A 12,941-nucleotide genomic window follows, 5' to 3' on the forward strand; every position below is an offset into this window, starting at 1 on the left:
GGAAACTCCAGCAGAGGTCTGGAGTGGGATGAGGACCATCACTGGGTTCCAGTAAAATAACAACAGAGGAGTTGAAGGCAGTGTGGACAGGGCCAACAAACTTAACCTGTTCTTCAACAGATCTGACACTGTGGCCCCTGCTCATCCCCCACATGATTCATCTGTTGTCGGCCCCCAACCAACACATACTCCACTCTCCCCTCCTACCCCTCCTCATCCTGCTCTCGTGACTACACCCCCTCCTACACCTGAAACCACCACGATGGGCTTCACAGCTGAACAGGTGAGAATAATGCTGAAACGTCTCCACCCAAGCAAGGCTGCAGGCCCAGATGGTGTCAGACCCAGGGTGCTCAAGGCCTGTGACCCCCAGCTATGTGGAGTACTTCACCATGTCTTCAACCTGAGCCTGAGTCTCCAGAGGGTTCCTGTGCTGTGGAAGACGTCCTGCCTCGTTCCTGTACCGAAGACGCCGCGCCCCAGTGGCTCCAATGACTACAGACCAGTGGCATTGACCTCCCACATCATGAAGACCCTGGAGAGACTTGTCCTAGAGCAGCTCTGGCCTATGGTTAGGCCACACTTAGACCCCCTCCAGTTTGCCTACCAGCCCCGACTAGGAGTTGAGGATGCCATCGTCTACCTGCTGAACCATGTCTATGCCCACCTGGACAAGCCGGCGAGCGCTGTGAGGATCATGACTTCTGACTTCTCCAGTGTGTTCAACACCATCCGCCCTGCTCTGCTGGGTGAGAAGCTGACAGTGATGCAGGTGGATGCTTCCCTGGTGTCATGGATTATTGATTACCTGACTGGCAGACCACAGTACGTGCGCTTGCAACACTGTGTGTCAGACAGAGTGGTCAGCAGCACTGGGGCTCCACAGAGAACTGTCCTGTCTCCCTTTCTCTTCACCATCTACACCTCGGACTTCAACTACTGCACAGAATCTTGCCATCTTCAGAAGTTTTCTGATGACTCTGCCATAGTTGGATGCATCAGCAAGGGAGATGAGGCTGAGTACAGGGCTACTTTGTCACATGGTGCGAGCAGAATCATCTGCAGCTTAATGTGAAAAAGACTAAGGAGCTGGTGGTGGACCTGAGGAGGGCTAAGGCACCAGTGACCCCTGTTTCCATCCAAGGGGTCAGTGTGGACATGGTAGAGGATTACAAGTACCTGGGGGTACGAATGGACAATAAACTGGACTAGTCAAAGAACACTGAGGCTGTCTACAAGAAGAGGCAGAGCCATCTCTATTTCCTGGGGAGACTGAGGTTCTTTAACATCTGCCGGACGATGCTGAGGATGTTCTATGAGGCTGTGGTGGCCAGTGCTATCATGTTTGCTGTTGTGTGCTGGGGCAGCAGGCTGAGGGTAGCAGACACCAACAGAATCAACAAACTCATTCGTAAGGCCAGTGATGTTGTGGGGGTGGAACTGGACTCTCTGAAGGTGGTGTCTGAAAAGAGGATGCTGTCCAAGTTGCATGCCATCTTGGACAATGACTCCCATCCACTCCATAATATACTGGTTAGGCACAGGAGTACATTCAGCCAGAGACTCATTCCACAGAGATGTAACACTGAGCGTCATAGGAAGTCATTCCTACCTGTGGCCATCAAACTTTACAACTCCTCCCTTGGAGTGTCAGACACCCTGAGCCAATAGGCTGGTCCTGGACTTATTTCCACTTGGCATGATTAACTTATTATTATTTAATTATTTAAGGTTTTATATTGCTATATTTCTTCACTACTCTTGGTTGGTGCGACTATAACGAAACCCAATTTCCCCTCGGGATCAATAAAATATGTCTGTCTGTCTGTCTGTTTGTTTGGGTTTAAACTCAGATAAGAGGCTTGTTATTCAATTTAGGGATGTGCTGATAGCCAATCAGGGTAGTGGAATTGGGAGAAGGTTCTAGAGAATGCTGGGTTGAAGGTCTTTGTTGGCAGGAGCTAGGAGAGGACAGGAGGGAAGATGTCTGAGGCTGCCGTCCCTGTTGTACAAGGTGCTTTGTGCAGATAAGTGGCTCCAAGAAGCTAAAATCAATACTCCCGATGGAGACCCGTTTGTCTGAGGTGAATTTTAAGGGACCTTTGAATGGTGGTGTGTGCTTTCACGCAGATGAAGGGTCTAGTGCGTGAGTGACAAACAAGTTCAAGATGAACAACTTAAGTGCACATTTGACTGTTTAAAAGTGATGGGCCCCTTTTGATTTCTCTTTCTTTCATTTAATAGCCATTTGCTTTAATTAACTATATTAAATATACTTTTTTATAAATTGTATGTGGTGTACGATCTGTTATTTCTTGCTGGGAACAGTATATCACACAGCATTCACACAAACCGGAGTTTGGGTGGGCAAGACATCCCAACCTAACGGATTTACTGGGATCAAAGTTGTAAACATCCTAGATGCATGAAGCCAGGGAAAGGTGGAGTTTCTGCCGCGGAACCCAGTGGCTGTTAGTGAGGGGCTAACCAGCTGTTTCTAGAGACACCCAGTAAAAGGGGGTTTCATACAGAATGTTTTGAAGGTTCAAAGTCCAAAATTTAATATTAAACTCATTTATGTCACCGTTTACAACCCTGAGATTAATTTTCTCGCGGGGACACTCGATAAATCTAATAACGATGATAGAATCGATGAAAGACCACACTAACGGGGCAGGCAAGCAGTGTGCAAAAGGCAATAAATAAAGAACATAGATGAAGAGTCCCTGAAAGTGAGTCCACGGTTGTGGGAACAATTCACTGATGGGGCAAGTGAAGATGAATGAAGTTATCCTCTTTAGCTCAAGAGCCTGATGCTTGAAGGGTAATAAATGTTCCTGACCTGGAGGTGGGAGTCCTGAGGCTCCTGTACCTTCCTCCTGATGGCAGCAATGAGAAGAGAGCATGACCTGGGTGGTGGGGGTCCCTGATGATGGATGCTGCTTTCCTGTAACTATGCTCCGTGCAGATGTGCTCAGTGGTCGGGAGGGCTTTACCCATGATGGACTCAGTCATATCCACTACTTTTTGTAGGATTTTCCATTACAAACAAGCTGTTACATATCTGGCTGTGACGCAGCTATTATCACACATCTAGAGAAGTTTGTCAAAGTTTTAGTTGTCATGCCGAGTCTTTGCAATCTCCTAAGGAAGTCGAGGCACTGCCATGCTTTCTTCATAATTACACTTACTCACTGGGCCCAGGACAGATCCACTGAAATGATAGCACTAAGGAATTTAAAGTTGCTGACCCTCTCCACCTCTGATCCCCCAATTAGGACTGGCTTATGGACCTCTGGTTTCCTTCTCCTGAAGTCAATAATCATCTCCTTGGTCTTGGTGACATTGAGTAAGAGGCTGTTGTTGTGCCACCACTCAGTCAGATTTTAATACCCCCTTCTATATGCTGATACGTCACCATCTTTGATTTGCCCATGACAGTGGTGACATCAGCAAAGATAAACATGGCACTGGAGTTGTGCATAGCCATAGTCATAAGTGTAAAGTGAGTAGAGCAGGGAGCAAAGCACACAGCTTTGTGGTGCACTTGTGCAAATGGAGATTATGGAGGAGATATTGTTACCAATCTGAACTGACTGGGTTTTGTAAGTGAGGAAAACGAGGATCCAATTGCACAGGAAAGTATTAAGGCCAAGATCTTGAAGCTAATCTTTGTCCAGTTCTGGTCGCCTCAGTATAGGAAGGATGTGGAAGCACTGAAAGGGTACAGAGGAGACTTACCAGGATGCTGCCTGGTTTAGAGAGTATGGATTATGATCAGAGATTAAGGAAGCTAGGGCTTTACTCTTTGGAGATGAGGAGGATGAGAGGAGACATGATAGAGGTGTACAAGATATTAAGAGGAATAGACAGAGTGGACAGCCAGCACCTCTTCCCCAGGGCACCACTGCTCAATACAAGAGGACATGGCTTTAAGGTAAGGGGAGGAAATTTCAAGGGGGATATTAGAGGAAGGTTTTTACTCAGAGAGTGGTTGGTGCGTGGAATGCACTACCTGAGTCAGTGGTGGGGGCAGATACACTAGTGAAGTTTAAGAAACTACTAGATAGGTATATGGAGGAATTTAAGGTGGGGGGTTATATGGGAGGCAGGGTTTGAGAGTCAGCACAACATTGTGGGCCAAAGGGCCTGTAATGTGCTGTACTGTTCTATGTTCTAATTGATTAGTTTTGAGGGGATGAGAGCATTGAATACCGAGCTGTAGTCAATAAGGAGCATCCTGATGTGTGTGCCTTTGCTGTCCAGATGTTCCAGGGTTGAGTGAAGAGCCAATGAAATGGCATCTGCTGTGGACTTGTGCTGGTCAGTAAATTGGAGTGGATCCAAGTTGCTTCTCAGGCAGGAGTTGACACATTTCATCAGCAACCTCTCAAAAAGTGTCATCACTGTGGACGTAAGTGCTACTGGATGATAGTCATTGAGACAGGTTACCATAGACCGGAATATGCTCAGGGAGTGGCTATCTATAAACATGACATTAACGTCAATGTATATGCAAGATCTGTGGCTGGCTCTATAGAGAAGTGCACTGAAGATGTCTTTGTTAATAAACAGATCTATGTGAGTGCAAATCTGAAGGCGGTGACCCAGGCAGAGCTGAGAAATCGTGACACTGCCTTCAGGTCAGAGAATAAGACAACTATTCGGTGAGCAAGAGCTGTGCTTTCCCGTGCCATCAGGAAGACAAAATGGGATTATTCTCAGAGAATTCACAGCCATTTCTGTGACACCAGAGCCATAAGGCACATGAGATTCTAACAAACATCTTCAATATCTCTCTGGAGCAGTTCACTGTCCCCACAGGCTTTAAGATGACCACCATCATCCCGGTGCCCAAGAATACGACAGTAACCTGCCTCAGCACTGACCATCCAGTGGCACTGACGCCAACAATAATGAAGTGCTTTGACTTGCTGGGTATGGATCATATTAAACCCCATCTTTCTGCTACATTGCATCCTTTCCAGTTCACTTTTCACTCCAATCAGTCCACTGATGATGTCATAGCTTCTACACCCCACTCTGTCCTGTCCCACCTGGAAAATGGTGCCTCAAATGCCAGGATGCTCTAGATCCTGAAATTCTTGACAGTAAGGTCACAGTCAGTTCATGAGGGCAGAAACATCTCTAGCTTCATACTAGAGTAAGATAGTGCAAGTCAGGTCCAGGTATTTGGAAGGTACGGCCCAGATCCGGGTCAGGATCCATTCAGCAGTCTTACCACACTTGGAAAGAAGCTGTTCCCAAATCTGACCGTATGAATCTTCAAGCTCCTGAACCTTCTCCCAGAGGGAAGAGGGACAAAAAGTGTGTTGGTTGGGTGTGTCATGTCCTTGATTATCCTGGCAGCACTGCTCCGACAGCGTGCGGTGTAAAGTGAGTCCAAGGATGGAAGATTGGTTTGTGTGATGTGCTGGGCTATGCTCATGATCTTCTGCAGCTTCTTCCGGTCTTGGACAGGACAACTTCCATACCAGGTTGTGATGCACCCTAGAAGAATACTTTCTATGGTGCACCTATAAAAATTAGTGAGGGTTTTAGGGGACAGGCAAAATTTCTTCAGCTTTCTCAGGAAGTAAAGGCGCTGGTGGGCCTTCTTGGCAGTGGACTCTGCTTGGTTAGACCAAGTCAGGTCATTTGTGATATTCACCCTGAGGAACTTAAAGCTTTTGACCTGTTCCACTTGCACATCACCGATGTAGATGGGGTCGTGCGGTCCACTACTCCTTCTGAAGTCAACAACCAATTCCTTCGTCTTGCTGACGTTGAGGGATAGGTTATTGTTTTTGCACCATGCCACCAGGTTCTTAATATCCTCTCTGTACTCAGACTCATCATTATCCAAGATACGGCCTACAATTGTGGTGTCATCAGCAAGCTCATATTGAGTTCGATGGAAACTTGGCCACACAATCATGGGTGTACAGTGAGTACAGCAGGGGGCTGAGTACACAGCCTTTGTCATAAGGGGACAGGAGGCTGGACCCAAGTGCAGGACACAGGCACTTAAGTACTAGGGGCAGGACAGCAACAACTAAACGATAGACAAGATGTGGTGACCGTGGTGTGCATGAGGGATGTGACATTCAAAGTGATTCTGGGGTTCCAGGAGAGTCTTGGAGTTCACTGGGCAGGCCACATAACTCCTAGGCAGGGCCCGGACCTCCCAGACAGGAACACAGGGGCCTGAGCAGGTCACAGGGCACCTGGGTAGGTTGCAGGGCACAACCCATCAGCAGCAAAGGATGGAAAGGGGCAGAGTCCTCCACCAGACAACAGCAGTCCAGCCAGGTTTGCCCAACAGAGGCAAGGGATAGGAAGAGAACTAGGTCCAGGGTGACTGCCAAACTTACTCAAAGAACTTGTCTTTAACAGGGGGAACTCTAAGCCAGGGCAACCAGAGAAACAGGACAACACCCCCAACTCCACTCAGTCCCAGAGCCCCCTATATACACCGCCAGTCGATGGGCATCAGGTGCACCTCCTTGAGCCCCAACAAGCCACAATGATCCACAGGTGTAACTAATTGGACTCGTGGGCGAAAGGAGGGACAGCTACAAGACCTGGGGTACGGAGTCAACGGATCAGATCAAGACCTGGAATGCGGGCTCCGGACCGGACCATAACAGCCTTGTGGGACACCGGTGCTCAAAGTGATTGTAGAGGAGAGCTTGTCCCCTATTTTCACAGCCTGGGTCCTGTCTGTGAGGAAGTTGAAGATCCAGCTGCAGAGCTGAGTTCTAAGACCCAGGTTTTGGAGCTTAGGAATCAGTTTATTTGGAATGATGGTATTAAAGGCAGAGCTGTAGTCAACGAAAAGGAGCCTTACATATTCGTCTTTATTCTCCAGGTGTTCTAAGGAGGAATGTAGTGCCAGAGAGATGGCATCTGCTGTTGACCTGTTGCTCCGGTAGGCGAATTGCAAAGCATCGAGGTTGACCGGTAGGCTATGGTTGATGTGTGCCATAACCAATCGCTCAAAGCACTTCATAGCAATTGATCTAGAGCCACATGTCGATAGTCATTCAGGCATGTCACCTTGCTTTTCTTCAGCACCAGGATTATCGTTGCCTTCTTAAAACATGAAGGGATCTTAGATTGAAGCAGGGAGCAGTTGAAGATGTCAGCAAACACTCCAGCTAGCTCACTTGCACAGGCCTGGAGAACCCGTCCTGGGACGCCATCTGGGCCCATCGGCTTCCTAGGATTTATCTTCAGGAAGGCTCCTCCAGCGTCTGTTGTTGTTTAAATAACAACAAACTGAACTTGAACTTTGAATCCTCAATTACCAAACCAAAGTCAGTAAAATTTCAGGATATTTTAAGGTGACGACTTCATAAATATTTAAGGTTTACATTGGTTCTTGTGCCTTCAGTTTGATTGCATTGGGCAAGATGGCAGTTGATGAAGTTAAACTGGGTATTGACTGCTGTTTCTCAACATTTGTTATTGGCTACACAGGCACTAAAGTCATAAACTTCCTGTAGGTTTTATTGAGCAATAAGAGTGAACACTGGCAGTGGCTGCATCATCATTACTGCAGAGTCCTGGCACATGCCAGACAGGGCACCTGCATTGAGCTCCTTGTCTAGTTCAAATGTTTTGTGCCCATGGATCTTGGTGGAGTCAGGAAGAGAAGTCAGATCCCTGCCCTTGTTGCCTGCCGAGGAAGAATCAGTCGTCAACATAATGCTCAGAGGAAACCATGAATTCTGGTAATATTTTACATTTATTTATTGTTAGTCTCTCCTTCTATTCATTGTAAAGGTAGTCTTGGTGTAATTTTAGAAGTGGAATTAAAGTTCACTGCATTTCTATTTTTGATAAACTATCCAGCTTTATACTATCATCATGACAAAGGCATCATTGGCAGGTAGATGCACAGTGACTGATCGGAATTTAACTTTCTTGTACACTGAGTAAATAGATAGAAACCTAACAGAGTTGATTGTGGATCTAAGTTGTGCAGAAAACATCATCATAATATATGAATCCATAGTGCAAACATATAGAATGTAGCCAGTGGTAATACTTATAATCCAGTCTGTTTTGTCTGTTAATTTGAACAGTTAGCCCGTGAAGCTGTTCTGAACAAGTACGTGTCAACATTGGAACTTCCTAAATCAGGCACCGATGTCAAAGCTGGAACCAAGTGCAGTGTTGCATGATGGGAACAACTAAACATAAAGCCTGAAAGCACAACAGTGGCTATATTTCATTAGGAGTTTGATGAGATTTGGTATGTCACCAAAGACACTCGCAAATTTCTACAGATGTACCGTGGAGAGCAGTCTAACTGGCTGCATGGGACTGCACAGGATCGCAATAACCTGCAGAGAGTTGTATAATTAGTCAGCTCCATCATGGGTACTAGCCTCCATCTCAAGGAGCGATGCCTCATATGGTGGCATCCATCCCCCAGGACATGCCCTGTTCTCATTGTGACCATCAGGAAGGAGGTACAGGATCCTGAAGGCACACACTCAACAATTCAGGAACAGCTTCATCCCCTCTGCCATCCGATTTCTGAATGTACATTGAACCCGTGAAGAACATCTCATCACTTTTTATATTTTTATTTTTGCACTACTTATATTTACTGTAATTCATTTTTTTCCTCCATTCTTCTGTATTCATTTGTACTGCTGCTGCAAAGACAAAAAATTTCCCAACCTATGCTGGTGATATTAAACCTGATTCTGATTCTGAGAGGGTGGCCACTTGAGGGAGCACTTTGAAAGCTTTCTTGAGTCCATCTCACAACAATATTATCTGCTGCAATTATTGCTGTGTTCCAGCTGCCCAGAGCATGAAAGGGTCTTTCAGTCATCGATAAAAGAAGGCATTGACAGGTGATAAAATTCCAATGAAGAACTAAAACATGACAGTGAAGAATATCTGGTACGAAATCATAACATCTTTCATTTCTGGGAAGGGAAGAACATGCTAGAGGGCTTTGCTTTTGTAGACAACATAACCATCACCTTCTTCATGATAGGAGATGTCTATTTGTGGCAACTACAGATGGGGTTCCCTCCTCTTTCCTGAAACACTGTACAATAAACACAGTAATCACTGCGTACCAGTTTCATAATACAGGTAGAGTGTAGCACCAACAGGGAAGGCCTGTGAATGTTCATCCTGATAGGAGGATTGAGAAGGGAGTGAGCTCATGGAAGTGGTCCTAAAACTGATGGATTAAACTGGGAAAAATAAAAGAGCCAATTGCTGAATTTGAACACACAGCAGTGGTTGGCCTTATCAGGAACGATGACAAGACAGAGTATGGGGAGGAAGTGGAGCGGCTGATGGATTGGTGTGAGAAGAACAATCTAAGCCTGAATGTGGAGAATACAAAGGAAATGATTGTGGACTTCTGGAAGGTGCAGATGAACCATTGCCCTCTGCAGATACATTGCTCCTTTGTGGAGAGAGTTAGATGCACCAAGTTCCAGGGAGTTCACATTACGGAATACCTCACCTGGTCCCTTAATATCACCTCCCTGAACAAGAAGGCAGAGCAACGCCTGCAATTCCTAAGAAGATTGAGGCAAGCAAGGCTCCCAATCCACATCTGAACTACATTTTACAGGAGAACCATTGAGAGCTTCCTGACAAGATACATCTCCATCTGGAGATGGATCTGTTGAGCATCGGACCGGAAGTCCCTACAAAGGACTGTGAGATCTGCTGAGAGGGTCATAGGGGTCTCCCTACCATCAATTGGGTCATTTATCAGGAGTGCCGCATTCGTGATCCCGTAGCATTATGAAAGCCCCCACTCATCCATCCAGCATCCTCTCTGACTTTCTACCATCAGGTAGGAAATGGCGATGCATAAAAACAAGAATGGTCAAGATGAGAAACAGTTTCATTCTTCATGCCATAAGGTTCTGAACACCTGGACATTTCATATTCAAAGTGTCACTGGTTAATCGGTTCCATACCTTACAATATTTTATATTAATGCACTTCAGTTTGTTATTTATGTGTGATTCATGCGTAGATTTTATCCTTACCTTCATAAGTTATTGTGCGCTATGAGATTTACACCCTGGTTAGATGAAAAGTTGTCTCGTTTCTCTATACATTACATGGTTTTATATGTTGTATACATGTATGTAATTAAATGCCAATAAACCTCACTTGACAATGCTCAGCTATGTGGAATAATAAATAGGAGATCTAAATGAAATGTGCAGAATAGTGCACTCAATCAACAAATTATAATTCACGGATAGTTTATTGAAACATTGTTCCTGGCCAAAAAGTGGCTTCAAATAGCTTTTGTTTTTCAGGGCAGAAATTATTTAATGGAGAAGGTAAAGGAAATAATCACTTCCTGGTGGAATACTTTTCCATTAAACCAGTTACTTCCATGAGCTGTTCATATTGATGAACCTGCTTTTCCCCATCTTGAGGCACGTACCAAATCACAGGAAGAGCAACAATAGATTTCACTATTTACACAAACCCAATGACAATGCATGTTGGAGCTTTCAGGTGAAACGATGATCATCGTTGAACAGTCACAGTGCAACTACAAGTCTGTCACCCTACTTGGTTGATTTAAGCACGACTACTGAAAGGAACACACTGCCAACATCATGACACCTAACTGGGCAGTTACAAAATGGACTCGAGCCAGCAACTTTCTAAAATGTGTTAGATTATTTTTACTTATTGAATGGGTTGTTTTTAGGATAAAGGTGTTTCTGGCAAGGACAGTTTTATTGCCCATCCCTAACTGGCCTTGAGAGAGTTTTGACAAGAGTAATAGTAATCGCATCACTTGTTAGGCCACAACAGAGGACATTTATGAGTCAGCTAAACAGTGTGGAATGGATCTGAGTCTGAATTCACAAGTAGGGCAGGTAAGTATGGCAGACATTTTTTTCTCCAGAAGACATTGGAGATCAGAGCCATCATTGTGAAGACTACATTGTAAATTCCGCAGCTACTGTGCTGAACTCAGGTCCAGCACTCTGGATTGCTGCTTTGGTAACATAACTCCACACTGCATCCATGTATGGCGAGCACGTGAAAGGAGAACTATCGAAAGTTTCTTCAGCTCTGAGAAACTCCTTGTAAATTGGTTTTCACCACACACATCATTGAAATGGAAGCACTTTCTTTATTGAAGACTACGAAAGAGATGGTTGTTGACTTCAGGAATGCACAGAGCGACCACACCCCGCTGAACATCGACAGTTCCTCGGTAGAGATCATTAAGAGCACCAAATTTCTCGGTGTTTACCTGATGGAGAATCTCACCTGGTCCCTCAACACCAGCTCCATAGCAAAGAAAGCCCAGCAGCGTCTCAACTTTCTGCGAAGGCTGAGGAAAGTCCATCTCTCACACCCCCCCCCCCCACCCCCATCCTCATCACATTCTACAGGGATTGCATTGAGAGCATCCTGAGCAGCTGCATCACTGCCTGGTTTGGAAATTGTACTATCTCGGATTGCAAGACCCTGCAGTGGATAGTGAGGTCAGCTGAGAGGATCATTGGGGAAAACACGAGGAAATCTGCAGATGCTGGAAATTCAAACAACAACACACACAAAATGCTGGTGGAACACTGCAGGCCAGTCAGCATCTATAGGGAGAAGCACTGTCGACGTTTCGGGCCGAGACCCTTCGTCAGGATCATTGGGGTCTCTCTTTCCGCCATTATGGACATTTACACTACACGATGCATCCGCAAAGCAAACAGCATTATGAAGGACCCCACGCACCCCTCATACAATCTCTTCTCCTTCCTGCCGTCTGGGAAAAGGCACCGAAGCATTCGAGCTCTCACAACCAGACTATGTAACAGTTTCTTCCCCCAAGCTATCAGACATCTCAATACCCAGAACCTGGACTGACACCTTGCCCAATTGTCCTGTTTGTTACTTATTGTAATGCCTGCAATGTTTTGTGCACTTTATGCAGTCCTGGGTAGGTCTGTAGTCTAGTGTAGACCTTTGACAGAGTCAGAAATCTAAGATTGAGCAGGGTGTGACCAGTGTCCTGAGCTGTGTATATTTCAATGCAAGAAGTATCATAGGAAAGGTGGATGAGCTCAGGGCCTGGATCAACACATGGAATTATGCTGTTGTAGCCATTAGTGATACTTGGTTGCAGGAGAGGCAGGACTGACATCTCAATATTACGGGGTTCCGTTGTTTTAGATGTGAGGGAGCAAGTGGAGGGAGGAGGGGTGGCATTACCAGTCAGGGAAAATGTCACGACAATGGCCCATCAGAGCAGACAGCAGAACTCGACTAGGGATCCCTTATGGGTGGAACTGAGAATTAAGAAAGGTGTGACCATGTTAATGGCTATATTACTGATCACCCAACAGTCTGAGGGATTTAGAGGAACAAATTTGTAAAGAGATCACAGACTGTTGCAAGAAACATAAGGTTATTACAGTAGGTGATTTTAGCTTTCCAGGTAGTGACTGGGAATCACATACTGTAAAATGACGAGATTGGATAGAGTTTGTCAAACGTGCTCTGAAAAGTTCCCTCCATCAGTACATAGAAGTGCCAATGAGAGAGTGTACAATGCTGAATCTGCTATCAGGGATGAGACAGGGCAGGTGACAAAAGGTTCTGTAGGGAAACACTTTGAATCCAGTGACCACATTTCAAAGTAAATATGCTAAAAGATAGGTCTAGTGCACAGGCTGAGATTCTAAATTAGAAAAAGGCCAATTTTGATGGAATCAGAAATGATGTGGTGAGTGTGGATTGGGTCAGGCTGTTTTCAGGCAAAGGTGTATTTGGAAAGTGAGAGGCCTTCAAAAACAAAATTGAGAGAAACAAAAGCTTGTCTGTGCCTGTCAGAATAAAATGTAAGGATAATAAGTGTAGGGAACCTTGGTTTTCAAGAGATGTTGAGGCCCTGGTTTTGAGAAAAAAAGGAGGTG

The sequence above is a fragment of the Hemitrygon akajei genome, chromosome 13 (assembly GCF_048418815.1).
Source record: "Hemitrygon akajei chromosome 13, sHemAka1.3, whole genome shotgun sequence".
Lineage (NCBI taxonomy): Eukaryota > Metazoa > Chordata > Chondrichthyes > Myliobatiformes > Dasyatidae > Hemitrygon > Hemitrygon akajei.